At 39.2% G+C, this 20,117-nt stretch overlaps 1 protein-coding gene across 1 annotated transcript in view; it reads right to left on the bottom strand.

Annotated features, from left to right (window-relative positions):
* Positions 1 to 1,723: 1,723 nt before the first annotated feature.
* C1H9orf85 (chromosome 1 C9orf85 homolog) overlaps positions 1,724 to 20,117 on the bottom strand; it is a 242,269-nt gene continuing 223,875 nt past the window's right edge. The window contains exon 5 of the transcript XR_014058055.1: positions 1,724 to 1,861. The gene's annotated coding sequence lies outside the window, so the exon portion shown is untranslated. The remainder of the gene's footprint in view (positions 1,862 to 20,117) is intronic.

Raw genomic sequence — 20,117 nt, 5'->3', positions numbered from 1 at the left:
CCTAGATGTCCATTGGCAGACAAATGGATAAGAAAGCTGTGGTACATATACACAATGGAATATTACTCAGCCATTAGAAAGAATGCATTTAAATCAGTTCTAATGAGGTGGATGAAACTGGAGCCTATTATACAGAGCGAAGTAAGTCAGAAAGAAAAACACCAATACAGTATATTAATGCATATATATGGTATTTAGAAATATGGTAACGATGACCCTGTATGCGAGACAGCAAAAGAGACCCAGATGTAAACAACAGACTTTTGGACTCTGTGGGAGAAGGCGAGGGTGGGATGATTTGAGAGAATAGCATTGAAACACATATATTATCATATGTGAAACAGATTGCCAGTTCAGGTTCACTGCATGAGACAGGGTGCTCAGGGCTGGTGCACTGGGATGACCCTGAGGGATGGGATGGGGAGGGAGGTGGGAGAGGGTTTCAGGATGGGGAACACATGTACACCCATGGCTGATTCATGTGAAGGTATGGCAAAAACCACTACAATATTGTAAAATAATTAGCCTCCAATTAAAATAAATGAATAAAAATAAAATAAAATAAATAAAAATAAAAATCTGTGTATAACTTTTGACTCCCCCAAAAGTTAATCACTAATAGACTACTGTTGGCTGGAAGCATTACTGATAACATAAACACTCAGTTAACACCTATTTCATATGTTAATGCATTATATACTTCATTCTTATAATAAAGTAAGCTAAAGAAAAGAAAATGTTATTAAGAAAATTATAAGGAAGAGAAACTATATTTACAGTACTGTAGTATATCAATACCATAAGTTTGAATCATCTGTTTATAAGATTAATCATCTATCAGTACCTGTTATCAAAATTGTCTTATGATATAAAATACTTTAGATGTTATTATTGATACTAGATATAAAATATGAAAAGATAACATGAAAAAGAAATTCATATTCATCTACAGGTATAACAATTCATACATTGATAATGAAGAAGCAGTAATATGATTGCTTTATGGTAATCAATACAATTGCTTCACATATCAATTATATACCTTAGCCTATATACTAATGAATGAATCATTATAAAAATGTTGTGGCATACAGTATTACAGTCATATTCATGATTCATAGGTATTGGAAATAATTTGTTTTTTAAAAACACTACCTAGGATGATAGTCTGATATGCAGTTTATCCAATTATGAGAGGAGGTTTAGTGTACAGTAATATAATTCTCTGAAAGCAAAGTTATGAAACAGTAAGAAAACACATTTTTAGTTTTATATTAAATCTCACTCACCTTATACCTTATAAGTAAGAAGCAACTAGTATCTACATGTATTTTATACATTCACCACACATTTAACTTTCCTTAAATTCTTTGATATTTCTAGGCTCCACGTTTCATCTGAGTTTTTTCAAACTGTTGCAAATCTCCATTAAAATTTTCCAGTATATCTATTGAAAAAAATCTGTGTATAAGTGGACCTGCATAGTTCAAACTCATTTTGTTCAAGGGTCAACTGTATAATGGGTATAAATATTGGCAAATTATGATAGAATACATGATATACTTGGATTATATTACAACATGCTTTCTGTTTTCCTTCAATAAACTTTGTTTTGTGCCTACTATGTGTAGGAACACGTGCTGTGTGTTGTGTGGGATATAATAAGTATGAGATAGTTCTGTCCTCTGGAGAAGGAAATGGCAACCCACTCCAGTGTTCTTACCTGGAGAATCCCCGGGACGGGGGAGCCTGGTGGGCTGCCGTCTATGGGGTCACACAGAGTTGGACACGACTGAAGCGACTTAGCAGCAGCAGCAGCAGCAGTTCTGTCCTCATGCTAAGAATCACAAGTGGAAGGGACCTTTTAAAAAATAAAGTGCACAGTGAACTACTCTTTTAATTTTTATTTACAAATGCTCCTCCCTTCAGAGAAGGCAATGGCACCCCACTCCAGTACTCTTGCCTGGAAAATCCCATGGACAGAGGAGCCTGGTGGGCTGCTGTCTATGGGGTCGCACAGAGTCGGACACGACTGAAGTGACTTAGCAGCAGCAGCAGCAGCAGCAGCTCCTCCCTTAGAAGGACGTGAATACATAGATTTGGGTCAGAGATTCAGCCATTATGACTTAGAAGAAAGACATTTTACAATTTTGATGCCATAGAATTTCTCTATTTGCCATGTGCTTACTTTATACAAATTATGTCATTTCCAGATATGGGACTTTTTGTTGTGGTTATTTCAATGGAGAGATATTTTAAGGACTAAAAACATATAGCAAAGCAATTTCAATTTGATCATTAATCTTCCCAATCCTTACTTATTCCTCAGGCCTTCTTGAGATTGGTAATGAAAATCAGTAAATTTGCACTTAGACCAAATATACCAAAATGCCTAATTTCAATTTACAGAACTGAGTCTGTGTGAAGAAGGGATGGAAAGGGGGGAGACAGAGAGAGAAAGAACTGTGTGCTGTAGACATTGAACCTGCAACCAAGCTCTGCCAGAGCCAGTGAGATTATGTTTTTGGTTATGTGAGACAGTATATTCTCCTTTGGCTTAAAAATTTAAGCTAATTTTCAAAATGCCTAATTCAAATGAGCCACAACAAAACACATTGCTTTGGTTATTTTCTGGGTCAAATTTTTATTTGTCAACCTTAAGGTAAAGTGCTAGAAAGAGGGGTGGCAGATCATGCCTGGTTCATCTTTTTTTTATATTCCTAGATATATTAGGATAAGGGACAATGCCCATAAAAATAACATATGATGAAACTATGGAAAGATGCAATGATATTAATGTTCCACAAGACCTAACAAAAACTATATAAATTTTCTTTCTTCCCCAATCAACTGAACATGGGTGATTATGTTATGATGGTGGTTTAATGTGCTAGATAGTTTACCACTTCCTGGCCTTACCTAATCCCCTGCCCTCTCATTCAGTCAGCAAACATTTGTTGAGAACCTCCTGTATTCCAGGCACTCAGCTAGGCCCTGGGAATCCAAAGGTTTAAAAGACAACTTATCACCTTTAGAAAGCTCACAAAATAACGGTGGAAACAGGCAGGAACACAGGTTAACTGTGATAAACCATATTCATGTCTGGATCTTCTTCCCTCAACTCCTAAAATCCCAACCATCCACCACAGAGCTCTGTAAGGACTGGCTCTGCCTCCCTTACCACTGTAGCCTCAGTGCTTAATATAGCATCTGGCAAGGTGACTGAAGATGTTTGTTAAGTGCATTAAGTGCAAATGGACAATGCATAAGACATAAATATTTAAGAAACTTCTACTGATGACTGTCTCAGAAGAGCAAATAGGCACAGAGAGAACTGGGTCTGGAACAGTGATTCTCAACCAAGAGAGGTCTGCTTCCTAGGGGACATTTGGTAATGCCTGGAGACAATTTTGGTTGTCACAACTGGGGGCTGTATGTAGTATGTAGTGGGCAGAGGCCAGAGATGCTGATAAACATCCTACAATGCACAGGTCAAAGAATTATCTAGTCAAAAAATGTCAGTAGTGCTGAGGTTGAAAAATCTTTGTCTAAGTAAGATCATCAGCTATAGTATCTTAAATGTCCACTGATCTTTGAGCTACTAGCAGTAATTATGGAGTCACAGAAAATGAGGGAGTTGAAAATGATCTTAAACATCTCAGTTCAGTTCAGTTGCTCAGTTATGTTCAACTCTTTGTGCAGCACACCAGGCTTCCCTGTCCATCACCAACTCCCAGAGCTAGCTCAAACTCATGTCCATCGAGTCAGTGATGCCATCCAAGCATCTCATCCTCTGTCATCCCCTTCTCCTCCTGCCTTCAATCTTTTCCAGTGAGTCACTTCTTTGCATCAGGTGGCCAAAGTATTGGAGCTTCAGCTTCAGCATCAGTCCTTCCAATGAATATCCAGGACTGATTTCCTTTAGGATTGACTGGTTGGATCTCTTTCCAGTTCAAGGGACTCTCAAGAGTCTTCTCCAACACTATAGTTCAATTTGACTCCAATCCCCAAATACTAGTAATAGAATCATTTCTTTTATATCAATCTTGGAAGATGGTCCACTATCAATTTTCATGAGCAAAGAACTCAGTTGTTTGAGCAACAACCATTTATTTTGTTAGTTTTAATGTTCACATTATACATTACTTTGAACTGAAAGTTGTATGTCAAAGCATCACACAATTTGTCCTTGTTCAACTTTCATGAGGATAAAATAAGAAATAAGTACTATCTCCTACATGTCAGCCCTCCAGAATTTGAAATGGTGGTGATTGTCCCAAGCCTTTTTCTCCCTCACCAGATTCATCATCCCAGTATTCTTCAAGGCAATTAAAAAGAATGGTAAAGAGTATATTCAAAAATATTGGATGTGGAGCAACCAGTGGAATCTAAGATATCTTTAGATGGTTCAGGAGATGATTTTAGCTATCTCACAGACACTGTGTTAAACAGCATTCAATTACATATAATTATAATGAGAAAATTACTTCTATTTGAATTCTTCCATTCTTCTCAAGTCAAGGAGACCATCTCATTTTGGTTCTAAAAGGCTTAGTAACCTTGCCAATTTCACTTTTTAACAGAGAAAAGGAGACCTCAGAGTTAGAGCTTTCTGCAGGCAACAACAGCTAGCATCCAATATCTTTTTGTTTATAATGTACTTATGTTTATGATCTCTTCTTGCTCATGGCAAGGGGTGCTAATTTCTCTTTTATAGATGTGGCACAACTGGTTTCTCATTTATGGTTCTGTATAGGGTTTTCCAGTTAAATAATTGCACTTATTTTTAAAAGTGAGATTTTTTTTTTCTTAAAAAAGTGAGTTAATTACAATATAGATTTACAGACAGGGCAAAATCGATATGGGTACCATGTGTTATATCTGAAAGTTGGGGAAATAATGCAAACCATGGACACAGAATCGAATGGATGAGCAGCCTGGTTTTGAATCTACTACCACTTGTTTATTAGGTGATTTGGGGTGAGTTATTTTTTTGCTTCCGATTTCATTTTGATATAACTGACATACAGCACTGTATAAGTTAACGTATACGACGTGACAATTTGACTTCCATATATCGTGAAAGGATTACCACAATAAATTTAGTGAACATCCATTATTTCTACATATACAAAATTAAACAAATAGAAAAAAAGTATTTTTCCTTGCAGTGAGAATTCTTAGGATTTACTCTCTTAATAATTTTCATAGATAACATTCAGCAGTGTTAATAATATTTATCATGTTGTACATTATGTCCCTTGTTGTTGTTCAGTTGCTAAGTTGTGTCTGACTCTTTGCAGTCCCGTGAACTGCAGCACATCAGGCTTCCCTGTCCTTCACTATCTCCTGGAGTTTGTTCAAACTCATGTCCATTATATCCCTAGTATTTATTTATAACTGGAAATTTGTACCTTTTGACTGCCTTCTCCAATTCCTGCCCTTACCCCCAGCCTCTGTTAATCACAAATCTGATCTCCTTTTCTATGGATTTGCTTGTTTGTTTGTTTTTGAAGTATAACTAATCTATAACACTATGTTGGTTCCTGTTATACCACACAGTGATTTACCATTTCTATACATTCAAAATGCCTAGGTTATATTTAGCCATTTGAACCTCAGTTTTCTCATATTAAAATGGGGATATAATAATACATATTTTTGTTGATTTATCGTACTAATTGAGACTATGCATGTAAAATGTCCATCAAACAGTAGACATTTAATAAATGTTAATTTTCTTCTTCTCTACTCTTACATAAATCCATTCATTCCCACCCCCAGATTGCTCCCTTCAGAAGTTAGAGCCCTTTGGGAGCCTGATGTGGTGGTGTGACTATTAGTTTTAGAGTTACAGTAATCTGAGATCAAATCTCAGCTTTACCACAAACAACTTATTAACCTCTCTAGGTTCAGTTGCTATAGTCTTCTTTTTTTTTTTTTTTCTTTTCCTCCAGATTTATTTTTTTATTTTTAAAATTTATTTTAACTGAAGGATAATTGCTTTACAGTATTGCTATAGTCTTCTTTAAAAGTGTTTCACAGAGATGTGAGATTTGGATGACAGCAAGCACATAACATGGTATATAGTAGGTCCTCAATAAATGTCTCTGTTGCATCTGTCTGGTCTATTGAAGTATTCCTCATTTCAAGGAAGACACCTGTAACTGTCAGAATATTTTTTAAAAAATACAACAATAAATACATTGAAACTTATCTTCCTTGATCTGAAAGAACACTTCTATTATTGCAGTCTAAGTTTACACCTGCTCCATTATCATATGTATCTTGTTATCTAGACATACTGTAATTTTAAATCTTTCTAGCCTGTTATCAGTATCATTCTCTACACATGTAGTTGACTTCCTGAAACTAAATCAAAGGTTTTACATTATTGTTAATGATAATGACCTTTTTAGTTTTTCATTCAATGTGTCAATTATTTCTCATTCTTACATCATCCACAGATTTATGCTAAACAAATCAATAACCTAGTGTGTGTTAGTCACTCAATCATGTCCGACTCTGTGACCCCATGGGCTGTAGCCTGCCAGGCTCCTCTGCCTATGGAATTCTCCAGGCAAGAATCCTGGAGTGGGTAGCCATTCCCTTTTTCAGAGGATCTTCCCAACCTAGGGATTGAATTTACATCTCCCACATTGCAGGCAGATTCTTTACCATCTGACCCACCAGATGTGAGACACCACAATGTGTCAGTTATCTCTCAAAGTCTTATGCCATCCACAGATTTGTCACGTGCTAAACAAATCAATGTCATAAGGCACTGCTTAAAGAGATGAAGAGGTCATGTGTAAAGACAGAGCCCAGGGCTCACCTCTAGAACCCCACTCCAGCTTGACCTCAGCTGTATTAATCAATACATTTTGATGTATGGGTTCCATCAGCTCTGAATTCTCCACATTACACCATCATTTACATGATACCCCTACAATTCTCCCTCAAAAATGTTATGAACTACTGTCTGGCACCTTGCTGAAGTCGAGATACATCACACATTCTGTTATCATTTTTACTGCTTAAAAATAAAATATTTTCCCTTCAAATTGTAAAAATCTACTATTTTTATGAAAAACTATAATGGTAATCATTTCAGTCTTGGACTTTCTCAATAATAGCTTTTATAATGCTCATTCAAATATTAAGTGGAACTTGATGAGGACAGAAATAATACTTTATTCATCCTTTTATCCCCAGTACATAACTTCCTAAGAGTAGATGTCCTTAGATGAAGATAGGAGAACAAAGTGACTTAAGGGTCTGGAATTCAAAATAAGATAACTCTGGATCTGAATCCTGGATCTACCACTTATGACTATGCAATCGTGTGCATGTGGCTTCATCTTAAATCCTACTGTCTCCAAACAGAAACATAAATATCTACTTTCAGTATCACTATGACATTTAGGTGAAATAATGCACATATTATTCTTAGCACAGCAGTTAGAATATAGAAGGTATTCAAATTTTACTGCTATTTTATTATTTGATCATGTAATTACTTTTATTGATTGAATTATGAGAATTCAAAGAAAAAAGGCAATGATGTCCAGAACCATTCCTTTATTTTTTTCTTGGGTGAAAATTTATTTGTTTAACAGTGGACAGGGAGGCCTGGCGTGCTGCGATTCATGGGGTCGCAAAGAGTCGGACACGACTGAGCGACTGAACTGAACTGAGCAGTGGATATAAAAATGAGTAAGGGACTTCCCTGGTAGTCCGGTGGTTAAGAATCCACCTGTCGAAGATGGTGGAGGAATAGGACGGGGAGACCACTTTCTCCCCCACAAATTCATCGAAAGCACATTTGAACACTGAGCAAATTCCACAAAACAACCTCTGAACGCTGGCAGAGGACACCAGGCACCCAGAAAGGCAGACCATTGTCTTCAAAAGGAGGTAGGACAAAATATAATAGATAAAAAGAGAGACAAAAGAGTTAGGGACAGAGACCCATGCTGGGAAGGGTGTCTTTAAAGAGGAGAAGTTTCCAAACGCCAGGAAACCCTCTCACCGGCAGGTCTGTGGGGAGTTTTAGAATCTCAGAGGGCAACATAACTGGGAGGAAAAATGAATAAATAAATAAATAAATAAATAAATAAATAAATCCCACAGATTACGTGCCTAAGGGCAACTTCCAGCAGAGAAGTAGCCCAAACGCTTGCATCCGCCACCGGCAAGCCAGGGCTGAACAGGGAGGAGCGGGCTGCATTGCTTAGGGTAAGCACCGGGCCGAATGCCCTGAGGACAATCTGAGGGAACTAATGTGAGATAGCAACCTAAACTGTGAGATAGCCTGAGAGAGAAAGGAAAAAAAGAGAAAAAAAGAGAGAGAGAGAACTATCCAGTGAAAAGCCCTAACCTAAGGCACTGCCAGGCCCGCTCACAGAGCAAAGGACTGAGCGAATACCAGAGGAGAGCTAGCAGGCTGCAGCCCGGGCCATCCCCCACTGGAGACAGGCAGGTGGGGGCAGCCAGAGCCAGAAAGGGGCAATCTCGGCCCCAGAGAGGCATCCTCTATCAAACTGCAAACAGGCTCCATTGCTAACCAAGACTTCTTGGGATTCTGGATGGTTGACATCCACCAGGAGGGTCGCAGCCAGAGATCAGCTCCCCAGAAGAGACACAGGGCACATCGGAGTTGGCGCGCCTGCTGCCACCCAGGAAACCAAGCGTCTGGGACCAGGGAGGTGATAAGACACACTGCACCTAAGAAGAGTGAGCTCGCCAAGCCTGAGCTGCTCGGACCTGGGAAGAGCACAAAACACAGGCCCAACTGAGTCTGTGCATTTGTCGAGTACCCGAGAACCTGAACCTGAGAGGCTTAGAACTGGGAAGTGCACACAACCCAGGGCCTGCTTTAGACAATTCCCCTGCAGAGCGACCTGGAGCCTGAGCAATGTAGACTGGGAAAGCACACATGCGGTGAGTGGGAGCAAACCCAGTGTGGCGGAGACACTGCAAGCACTCCCCAAACACGCCAGTGATATTTGTTTGCAGTGTTCCTCCCTCTCCACAGCACGACTAAACAAGTGAGCCTAAATAAGTGGCCACCTTTGCCCCCTTGTGTCAGGGCAGAAACTAGATACTGAAGAGACCTGAAAACAGAAGAAGCCAAAATAAACAGAGGAAACTGCTTTGGAAGTGACAGGTGCAACAGATTAAAACCCTGTAGTTAGCACCATCTACATTGGAAGGGGCCTATCGATCTTGAGAAGTGTAAGATGGAACAAGGAATTATCTGAAACTGAACTGACCCCACACTGCTGGCAACAGCTCCAGAGAAATTCCTAGATATAGTTTAACTATTATCATTTTTTTAAATATTTAAAAAATTTTAAGTCCTCTATTACTTCTTTAATTTTCATTTTTATAACCTACTATTACCTTGCAAAGAAAAGACCCTATTTTTTAAGCAAACTTCATATATATTTTTTATAATTTTTGTGATTTTTTTTTAATATTGTATTTTTGAGAGTCTAACCTCTACTCTAGATTTTTAATCTTTGCTTTTTGGTATTTGTTATCAATTTTGTACCTTTAAGAATCCAATCTTCAGTACCCATTTTAACTTAGGAATGTGATTACTGGCTTGATTACTCTCGCTCTTTTGACTATCCTTTTTCTCCCCTCAGTTCAGTTCAGTTCAGTTCAGTTGCTCAGTCGTGTCCGACTCTTTGCGACTCCATGAATTGCAGCACGCCAGGCCTCTCTGTCCATCACCAACTTCCAGAGTCTACCCAAACCCATGTCCATCGAGTCGGTGACGCCATCCATCCATCTCATCCTCTGTCGTCCCCTTCTCCTCCCGCCCCCAATCCTACCCAGCATTAGGGTCTTTTCCAATGAGTCAACCCTTCGCATGAGGTGGCCAAAGTATTGGAGTTTCAGCTTCAACATCAGACCTTCCAATGAACACCCAGGATTGATTTCTTTTAGGATGGATTGATTGGATCTCCTTGCAGTCCAAGGGACTCTCAAGAGTCTTCTCCAACACCACAGTTCAAAAGCATCAATTCTTCGGCGCTCAGCTTTCTTCACCATCCAACTCTCACATCCACATTTTCTCCCCTATGTCACCTCTATCTCCTCCCTCCCTCTTCTCTTCTCTACCCAACTCTGTGAATCTCTGTGTGTGTTCTGGGCTGTGGAGAACACTTAGGGAACTGATTACTGCCTAGATTGGTCTCTCTCCTTTTGATTCCCCCTTTCCTCCTCACGTTCACCTCTATCTCCTTCCTCCCTCTTCTCTTCTCTATGTAACTCTGTGAACCTCTCCGAGGGTTCCAGACTGTGGAGAGCACACAGGGAATTGATTACTGGCTAGCTTGCGCTCTCCCCTTTTGATTCCCCTTCTTCTCCTCCTGCTCACCTCTATATCCTTCCTCCCTCTTCTCTTCCCCATGTAACTCTGTGAACCTCTCTGGGTGTCCCTCACTGTGGAGAATCTTTTCAACATTAACTTAGATGTTTTATCATCGGTCCTGTATGGATGGAGAAGTCTTAAGGCTACTGTAAGAATAAGACTGAAAACCAGAGGCAGGAGGCTTAAGCCCAAAATCTGAGAACACCAGAGAACTCCTGACTCCAGGGAACATTAATCGAGAAGATTTCATCAAAAAGCCTCCATACTGAAACCAAGCACCACCCAAGAGCCAATAAGTTCCAGAGCAAGACATACCACGCAAATTCTCCAGCAACACAGGAACATAGCCCTGAGCTTCAATATACAGGCTGCCCAAAATCACACCAAACCCATAGACATCTCAAAACTCACTACTGGACACTTCATTGCACTCCAGAGAGAAGAAATCCAGCTCCTCCCACCAGAACACTGACACAAGCTTCCTAACCAAGAAACCTTGACAAGCCACTCATCCAACCTCACCCACAGGGAGGAACCTCCACAATAAAGAGGAACCACAAACCACCAGAACACAGAAAGGCCCCTCCAAACACAGCAATCTAAACAAGATGAAAAGGTAGAGAAATATACAGCAGATAAAGGAACATGATAAATACCCACCAAACCAAACAAAAGGGGAGGAGTTAGGGAGCCTGTCTGAAAAAGAATTCAGAATAATGATAGCAAAAATGATCCAAAATCTTGAAAACAAAATGGAGTTACAGATAAATAGTCTGGAGACAAGGACTGAGAATATGCAAGAAATGTTTAACAAGGACCTAGAAGATACAAAAAAAGAGTCAATCAATAATGAATAATGCAATAAGTGAGATCAAAAACACTCTGGAGGGAACCAACAGTAGAATAACTGAGGCAGAAGATAGGATAAGTAAGGTGGAAGATAGAATGGTGGTAATAAATGAAGCAGAGAGGAAAAAAGAATTAAAAGAAATGAGGACAACCTCAGGGACCTCTGGGACAATGTTAAATGCCCCAACATTCGAATCATAGGAGTCCCAGAAGAAGAAGACAAAAAGAAAGGCCATGAGAAAATACTCGAGGAGATATTAGTTCAAAACTTCCCTAAAATGGGGAGGAAATAGTCACCCAAGTCCAAGAAACCCAGAGAGTCCCAAACAGGATAAACCTAAGGCAAAACACCCCAAGACACATATTAATCAAATTAACAAACACAAGAACACAAGAACAAAGACAAACACAAGATCAAACACAAAGAACAAATATTAAAAGCAGCAAAGGAAAAACACAAAAAACACACAAGGGGATTCCCATAAGGATAACTCTTCAGGCCAGAAGGGAATGGCAGGACATACTTAAAGTGATGAAAGAAAAAAACCTACAACCCAGATTAGTGTCCCCAGCAAGGATCTCATTCAAATATGAAGGAGAAATCAAAAGCTTTACAGAAAAGCAAAAGTGGAGGGAATTTAACACCACCAAACCAGCTTTTCAACAAATGGTAAAGGATCTTCCCTAGACAGGAAATACAGAAAGGGTTTATAAACTCGAACCCAAAACAACAAAGTAAATGGTAACGGGATCATACTTATCAATAATTACCTTAAATGTAAATGGGTTGAATGCCCCAACCAAAAGACAAAAACTGTATGAATGGATACAAAAACAAGACCTTTATATACGCTGTCTACATGAGACCCACATCAAAACAAGGGACACATACAGACTGAAAGTAAAGGGCTGGAAAAAGATATTTCACACAAATGGAGACCAGAAAAAAGCAGGAGTAGCAATACTCATAGCAGATAAAACAGGCTTTAAAATAAAAGCGGTGAAAAGAGACAAAGAAGGACACTACATAATGATCAAAGGATCAATCCAAGAAGAAGATAAAACAATTATAAATATATATGCACCCAAAATAGGAGCACCACAATATGTAAGGCAAATGATAACAAGTATGAAAGGGGAAATTAACAATGACACAATAATAGTGGGAGAATTTAATACCCCACTCAGACCTATAGATAGATCAACTAAACAGAAAATTAGCAAGGAAACACAAACTTTAAATGATATAACAGGCCAGTTAGACCTAATTGATATCTATCTATAGGACATTTCACCCCAAAACAATGAATTTCCCCTTTTTCTCAAGTGCGTACGAAATGTTCTCCAGGATAGATGACATCCTGGGCCATAAATCTAGCCTTGGTAAATTCAAAAAAATTGAAATCATTCCAAGCATCTTTTCTGACCACAATGCAGTAAGATTAGATGTCAATTACAGGGGGAAAAAAAAAGCAAATTTGGAAAACTCAGCAGTGGCCACAGGACTGGAAAAGGTAGTTTTCATTCCAATCCCAAAGAAAGGCAATGCCAAAGAATGCTCAAACTACCACACAATTGCACTCATCTCACATGCTAGTAAATTAATGCTCAAAATTCTCCAAACCAGGCTTCAGCAATATGTGAACCATGAACTTCCAGATGTTTAAGCTGGTTTTAGAAAAGGCAGAGGAACCAGAGATCAAATTGCCAACATCTGTTGGATCATCAAAAAAGCAAGAGAGTTCCAGAAAAACATCTATTTCTGCTTTATTGACTATGCCAAAGCCTTTGACTGTCTGGATCACAATAAACTGTGGAAAATTCTGAAAGAGATGGGAATACCAGACCACCTGACCTGCCTCTTGACAAACCTGTATGCAGGTCAAGAACCAACAGTTAGAACTGGACATGGAACAACAGACTGGTTCCAAATTGGGATAGGAGTATGTTAAGGCTGTATATTGTCATCCTGCTTATTTAACTTATATGCAGAGTACATCATGAGAAACGCTGGGCTGGAGGAAGCACAAGCTGAAATCAACATTGCCGGAAGAAATATCATTAACCTTAGATATGCAGATGACACCACCCTTATGGCAGAAAGGGAAGAAGAACTAAAGAGCCTCTTGATGAAGGTGAAAGAGGAGACTGAAAAAGTTGGCTTAAAGCTCAACATTCAGAAAACTAAGATCATTGCATCTGGTCCCATCACTTCACAGTAATTAGATGGGGAAACAGTGGAAACAGTGGCTAACTTTATTTTTCTGGGCTCCAAAATCACTGTAGATGGTGACTGCAGCCATGAACTTAAAAGATGCTTACTCCTTGGAAGTTATGATCACCCTAGACACCATATTGAAAAGCAGAGACATTAATTTGCCAACAAAGGTCCATCTAGTCAAGGCTATGGTTTTTCCAGTAGTCACGTATGGATGTGAGAGTTGGAGTATAAAGAAAGCTGAGTGCTAAAGAATTGATGCTTTTGAACTGTGGTGTTAGAGAACACACTTGACTGTCCCTTGGACTGCAAGGAGATCCAACCAGTCCATTCTAAAGGAAATCAATCCTGGGTGTTCATTGGAAGGATGTTGAAGCTGAAACTCCAATACTTTGGCCACCTGACGCAAAGAACTGACTCATTTGAAAATACCCTGATGTTGGAAAGAGTTGAGTTTTCTTCTCAAAAGGAGAAGGGGACGACAGAGGATGAGATGGCTAGATGGCATCACCGACTCAATGAACATGAGTTTGGGTAAACTCCGGGAGTTGGTGATGGACAGGGAGGCCTGGCGTGCTGCGGTTCATGGGGTCGCAAAGAGTCAGACACTACTGAGCGACTGAACTGAACTGAACAGGAAAAAAACTATTAACAATTCCTACATATGAAGGCTAAACAACACACTTCTGAATAACCAACAAATCACAGAAGAAATCAAAGAATAAATCAAAATATGCATAGAAACGAATGAAAATGAAAACACAACACCCAAAACCTATGAGACACGGTAAAAGCAGTGCTAAGGGGAAGGTTCATAGCAATACAGGCTTACCTCAAAAAACAAGAAAAAAGTCAAATATATAACCTAACTCTACACCTAAAGCAACTAGGAAAGGAAGAAATGAAGAACCCCAGGGTTTGTAGAAGGAAAGAAATCTTAAAAATTAGGGCCAAAATAAATGCAGAAGAAACAAAAGAGACCATAGCAAAAATCAACAAAGCTAAAAGCTGGTTCTTTGAGATGATAAAAAAATTGACAAACTATTAGCCAGACTCAACAAGAAACAAAGGGAGAAGAATCAAATCAACAAAATTAGAAATGAAAATGGAGAAATCACAACAGACAACACAGAAATACAAAGGATCATAAGAGACTACTATCAGCAACTATATGCCAATAAAATGGAGAACTTGGAAGAAATGGACAAATTCTTAGAAAACTATAACTTTCCAAAACTGAACCAGGAAGAAATAGAAAATCTTAACAGACCCATTACAAGCATGGAAATCGAAACTGTAATCAAAAATCTTCCAGCAAACAAAAGCCCAAGACCAGATGGCTTCACAGCTGAATTCTACCAAAAATTTAGAGAAGAGCTAACACCTATCTTACTCAAACTCTTCCAGAAAATTGCAGAGGAAGGCAGACTTACAAACTGATTCTATGAGGCCACCATCACCCTAATACCGAAACCAGAAAAAGATGCCACAAAAAAAGAAAACTACAGGCCAATATCACTGATGAACATAGATGCAAAAATGCTTAACAAAATTCTAGCAAACAGAATCCAACAACATATTAAAAAGATCATGCATCATGACCAAGTGGGCTTTATCCCAGGAATGCAAGCATTCTTTAATATCTGCAAATCAATTAATGTAATATACCACATTAACAAATTGAAAGATAAAAACCATATGATTATCTCAATAGATACAGAGAAAGCCTTTGACAAAATTCAACATCCATTTATGATAAAAACCCTACAGAAAGCAGGCATAGAAGGAACATACCTCAACATAATAAAAGCTATATATGACAAACCCACAGCAAACATTATCCTCAATGGTGAAAAATTGAAAGCATTTCCCCTAAAGTCAGGAACAAGACAAGGGTGCCCACTCTCACCACTACTATTCAACATAGTTTTGGAAGTTTTGGCCACAGCAATCAGAGCAGAAAAAGAAATAAAAGGAATCCAGATTGGAAAAGAAGTAAAACTCTCACTGTTTGCAGATGACATGATCGTCTACATAGAAAACCCTGAAGACTCCACCAGAAAATTACTAGAGCTAATCAATGAATATAGTAAAGTTACAGGATATAAAACTAACACACAGAAATCCCTTGCATTCCTATACACTAACAATGAGGAAACAGAAAGAGAAATTAAGGAAACAAGTCCATTCACCATTGCATCAAAAAGAATAAAATACTTAGGAATATATCTACCTAAAGAAACAAAAGACCTATATAGAAAACTATAAACTATAGTTGTATATAGAAAACTATAAAACACTGATGAAAGAAATCAAAAAGGACACAAATAGATGGAGAAATATACCGTGTTCATGGATTGGAAGAATCAATATAGTGAAAATGAGTATACTACACAAAGCCATCTATAGATTCAATGCAATCCCTATCAAGCTACCGAAGGTATTTTTCAGAGAACTAGTACAAATAATTTCACAATTTGTATGGAAATACAAAAAACCTCGAATAGGCAAAGCAATCTTGAGAAAGAAGAATGGAACTGGAGGAATCAACCTGCCTGACTTCAGGCTCTACTACAAAGCCACAGTCATCTAGACAGTATGGTACTGGCACAAAAACAGAAATATAGATCAATGGAACAAAATAGAAAGCCCACGCACCTATGGACACCTTATCTTTGACAAAGGAGGCAAGAATATACAATGGAGGAAAGACAATCTCTTTAACAAGTGGTGCTGGGAAAACTGGTCAACCACTTGTAAAAGAATGAAACTAGGACACTTTCTGACACCATACACAAAAATAAACTCAAAATAGATTAAAGATCTAAACGTAAGACCAGAAACTATAAAACTCCTAGAGGAAAACATAGGCAAAACACTCTGACATAAATCACAACAGGATCCTCTATGACCCACCTCCCAGAGAAATAGAAATAAAAGCAAAAGTAAACAAATGGGACCTAATTAAACTTAAAAGCTTTTGTGCAACGAAGGAAACTATAAGCAAGGTGAAAAGACAGCCTTCAGAATGGGAGAAAATAATAGCAAACGAAGCAACTGACAAAGAATTAATCTCAAAAATATACAAGCAGCTCCTGCAGCTCAATTCCAGAAAAATAAATGACCCAATCAAAAAATGGGCCGAAGAAGTAAACAGACTTTTTTCCAAAGAAGACATACAGATGGCTAACAAACACATGAAAAGAAGCTCAACATCACTCATTATCACAGAAATGCAAATCAAGACCACAATGAGGTACCATCTCATGCTGGTCAGAATGGCTCTAGAGCCCATGAGCTGCAACTACTGAAGCCTGTGCACCCTAGAGTTTGTGCTCCATAACAAGAGAAGCCACCACAATGAGAAGCTCAAGCACCACAACTAGAGAGTAGCCCCACTTGCTGCAACTAGAGAAAGCCCATGCACAGAAATGAAGATCCAGCACAACCAAAATAATAATAATAAATACATAAATAAGGTTTTTAAGAAATGGGCCAGTCTTGCCAATGAATAGCTAACTGTGGATACTGATGTAGAAAAACAAAACAAATGGAGTAGGAATTATTTTTTAGTTGACATTGTCTTTTCCTAAACTATTGAACCTTGTGATTCCAGAGAAATATCACTCAACTGAGAGGTAACCAACAAGACACTCAAGCTACTGGACATCATGGATGGATGTGATCTGGACCAACCACCTTCTTCACCAAAACCACAGTTCCCCCAATGGCGTGTGGTCAACTGGGATATCCTCAGCTCTGTAATAGCAGCACCTGTATTGCAACCAGGCAAAATTTTCAAGCAGAAGCTCTTCTATTCTTGGTATGTCTCATAAATATTAATTCAATTCTATATACTTTTATACCCAACTTCTTTCCCAAAAGATTCTGAGGCAAGATTACACTCAGAAACCCATAATAAAAACCAAGTGCCTTCCTAGAGCACAGTATGTATTATGCAGTCTTTGGAAATGTAAACTTGGGTTTTACAATCAGCCAAGGAGATGGGCAAGGCAAGCATAGTACTTTGCATTTTGCAGATGAAGGGAATAAGATAAACAAACATTAGCTGTTATGTTCAAGAGGGATGGGATGGGGAGGGAGGTGGGAGGAACGCTGTTTCTCTAAGATCCTCAGACCTCTGGCAATTAATTCAAATTCTCTCCATCTGCCTACTTTGGCCTTTTATTTGAGCAAACTATTTCAGCCCCAAACTGGTGTTTATCCTTATTAGCTGAGACCCTTCCCTTTGCTCTCCTCTTATACTCTTTTTCATGGTCTTCCTGCTCCCCATTATAACAATGATTTCCACTCTAGACAAGGAGTAAAGAGAGAATATGATTGGCTCTTCTATGGTAAATGAGAAATACAGGGAGAGTTTCACATGTAACCAAAGACGAGTTTCCTAAACATGGAATGAAATTATGGTAACACAGTCCTCAGTTTAGTTTTTCAGTTCAGTTTAGTCACTCAGTCGTGTCCGACTCTCTGCGACCCCATGAACTGCAACACGCCAGGCCTCTCTGTCCATCACCAACTCCCAGAGTCTACCCAAACCCATGTTCATCGAGTCGGTGATGCCATCCAACCATCTCATCCTCTGTCGTCCCCTTCTCCTCCCGCCCCCAGTCCTACCCAGCGTTAGGGTCTTTTCCAATGAGTCAACTCTTCGCATGAGGTGGCCAAAGTATTGGAGTTTCAGCTTCAACATCAGACCTTCCAATGAACACCCAGGATTGATCTCTTTTAGGATGGATTGATTGGATCTCCTTGCAGTCCAAGAAACTCTCAAGAGTCTTCTCCAACACCACAGTTCAAAAGCATCAATTCTGCGGCGCTCAGCTTTCTTCACCGTCCAACTCTCACATCCATACATGACCACTGGAAAAACCATAGCCTTGACTAGATGGACTTTTGTTGGCAAAGTAATGTCTCTGCTTTTAAACATGCTATCTAGGTTTGCCATAACCTTCCTTCCAAGAAACACCTGGTGTAACAGGCAAGTTTGGCCTTGGAGTACAGAATGAAGCAGGGCAAAGGCTAATAGAGTTTTGCCACGAGAACGCACTGGTGATAGCAAACACCCTATTCCAACAACACAAGAGAAGACTCTACACGTGGACATCACCAGATGGTCAACACCGAAATCAGATTGATTATATTCTTTGCAGCCAAAGATGGAGAAACTCTATACAGTCAGCAAAAACAAGACCAGGAGCAGACTGTGGCTCAGATCATGAACTGCTTATTGCCAAATTCAGACTTAAATTGAAGAAAGTAGGGAAAACCACTAGACCATTCAGGTATGACATAGATCAAATCCCTTATGAGTATACAGTGGAAGTGACAAATAGATTTAAGGGACTAGACCTGATAGACAGAGTGCCTGATGAACTATGGACAGAGGTTCGTGACATTGTACAGGAGACAGGGGTCAAGAAAATCCCCATGGAAAACAAATGCAAAAAAGCAAAATGGCTGTCTGAGGAGGCCTTACAGATAGCTGGGAAGAGAAGAGAAGCAAAAAGCAAAGGAGAAAAGGAAAGATATTCTCATCTGAATGCAGAGTTCCAAAGAATAGCAAGGAGAGATAAGAAAGCCTTCCTCAGTGATCAGTGCAAACAAATAGAGGAAAACAACAGATTGGGAAAGGCTAGAGACCTCTTCAAAAAAATTAGAGATACCAAAGGAACATTTCAGGCAAAGATAGGCTCGATAAAGGACAGAAATGGTATGGACCTAACAGAAGCAGAAGATATTAAGAAGAGGTGGCAAGAATACACAGAAGAACTGTACAAAAAAGATCTTCACGACACAGATAATCACGATGGTGTGATCACTCACCTACAGCCAGACATCCTGGAATGTGAAGTCAAGTGGGCCTTAGAAAGCATCACTACAAACAAAGCTAGTGGAGGTGATGGAATTCCAGTTGAGCTATTTCAAATCCTCAGAGGTGATGCTGTGAAAGTGCTGCACTCGATATGCCAGCAAATTTGGAAAACTCAGCTGTGGCCACAGGACTGGAAAAGGTCAGTTTTCGTTCCAATACCAAAGAAAGGCAATGCCAAAGAATGCTCAAACTACCGCACAATTGCACTCATCTCACATGCTAGTAAAGTAATGCTCAAAATTCTCCAAGCCAGGCTTCAGCAATACGTGAACCGTGAACTTCCAGATGTTCAAGCTGGTTTTAGAAAAGGCAGAGGAACCAGAGATCAAATTGCCAATATCCGCTGGATCATCGAAAAAGCAAGAGAGTTCCAGAAAAACATCTATTTCTGCTTTATTGACTATGCCAAAGCCTTTGACTGTGTGGATCACAATAAACTGGAAAATTCTTCAAGAGATGGGAATACCAGACCATCTGACCTGTCTCTTGAGAAACCTGTATCCTGGTCAGGAAGCAACAGTTAGAACTGGACATGGAACAACAGACTGGTTCCAAATAGGAAAAGGAGTCCGTCAAGGCTGTATATTGTCACCCTGCTTATTTAACTTATATGCAGAGTACATCATGAGAAACGCTGGGCTGGAAGAAACACAAGCTGGAATCAAGATTGCCGGGAGAAATATCAATAACCTCAGATATGCGGATGACACCACCCTTATGGCAGAAAGTGAAGAAGAACTAAAGAGCCTCTTGATGAAGGTGAAGGAGGAGAG

This window comes from Giraffa tippelskirchi, chromosome 1 (genome assembly GCF_054371585.1).
Source record: "Giraffa tippelskirchi isolate mGirTip1 chromosome 1, T2T-mGirTip1v1.2.pri, whole genome shotgun sequence".
Classification (NCBI taxonomy): Eukaryota; Metazoa; Chordata; class Mammalia; order Artiodactyla; family Giraffidae; genus Giraffa; species Giraffa tippelskirchi.
This window is presented reverse-complemented; position numbering and strand designations above follow the sequence as displayed.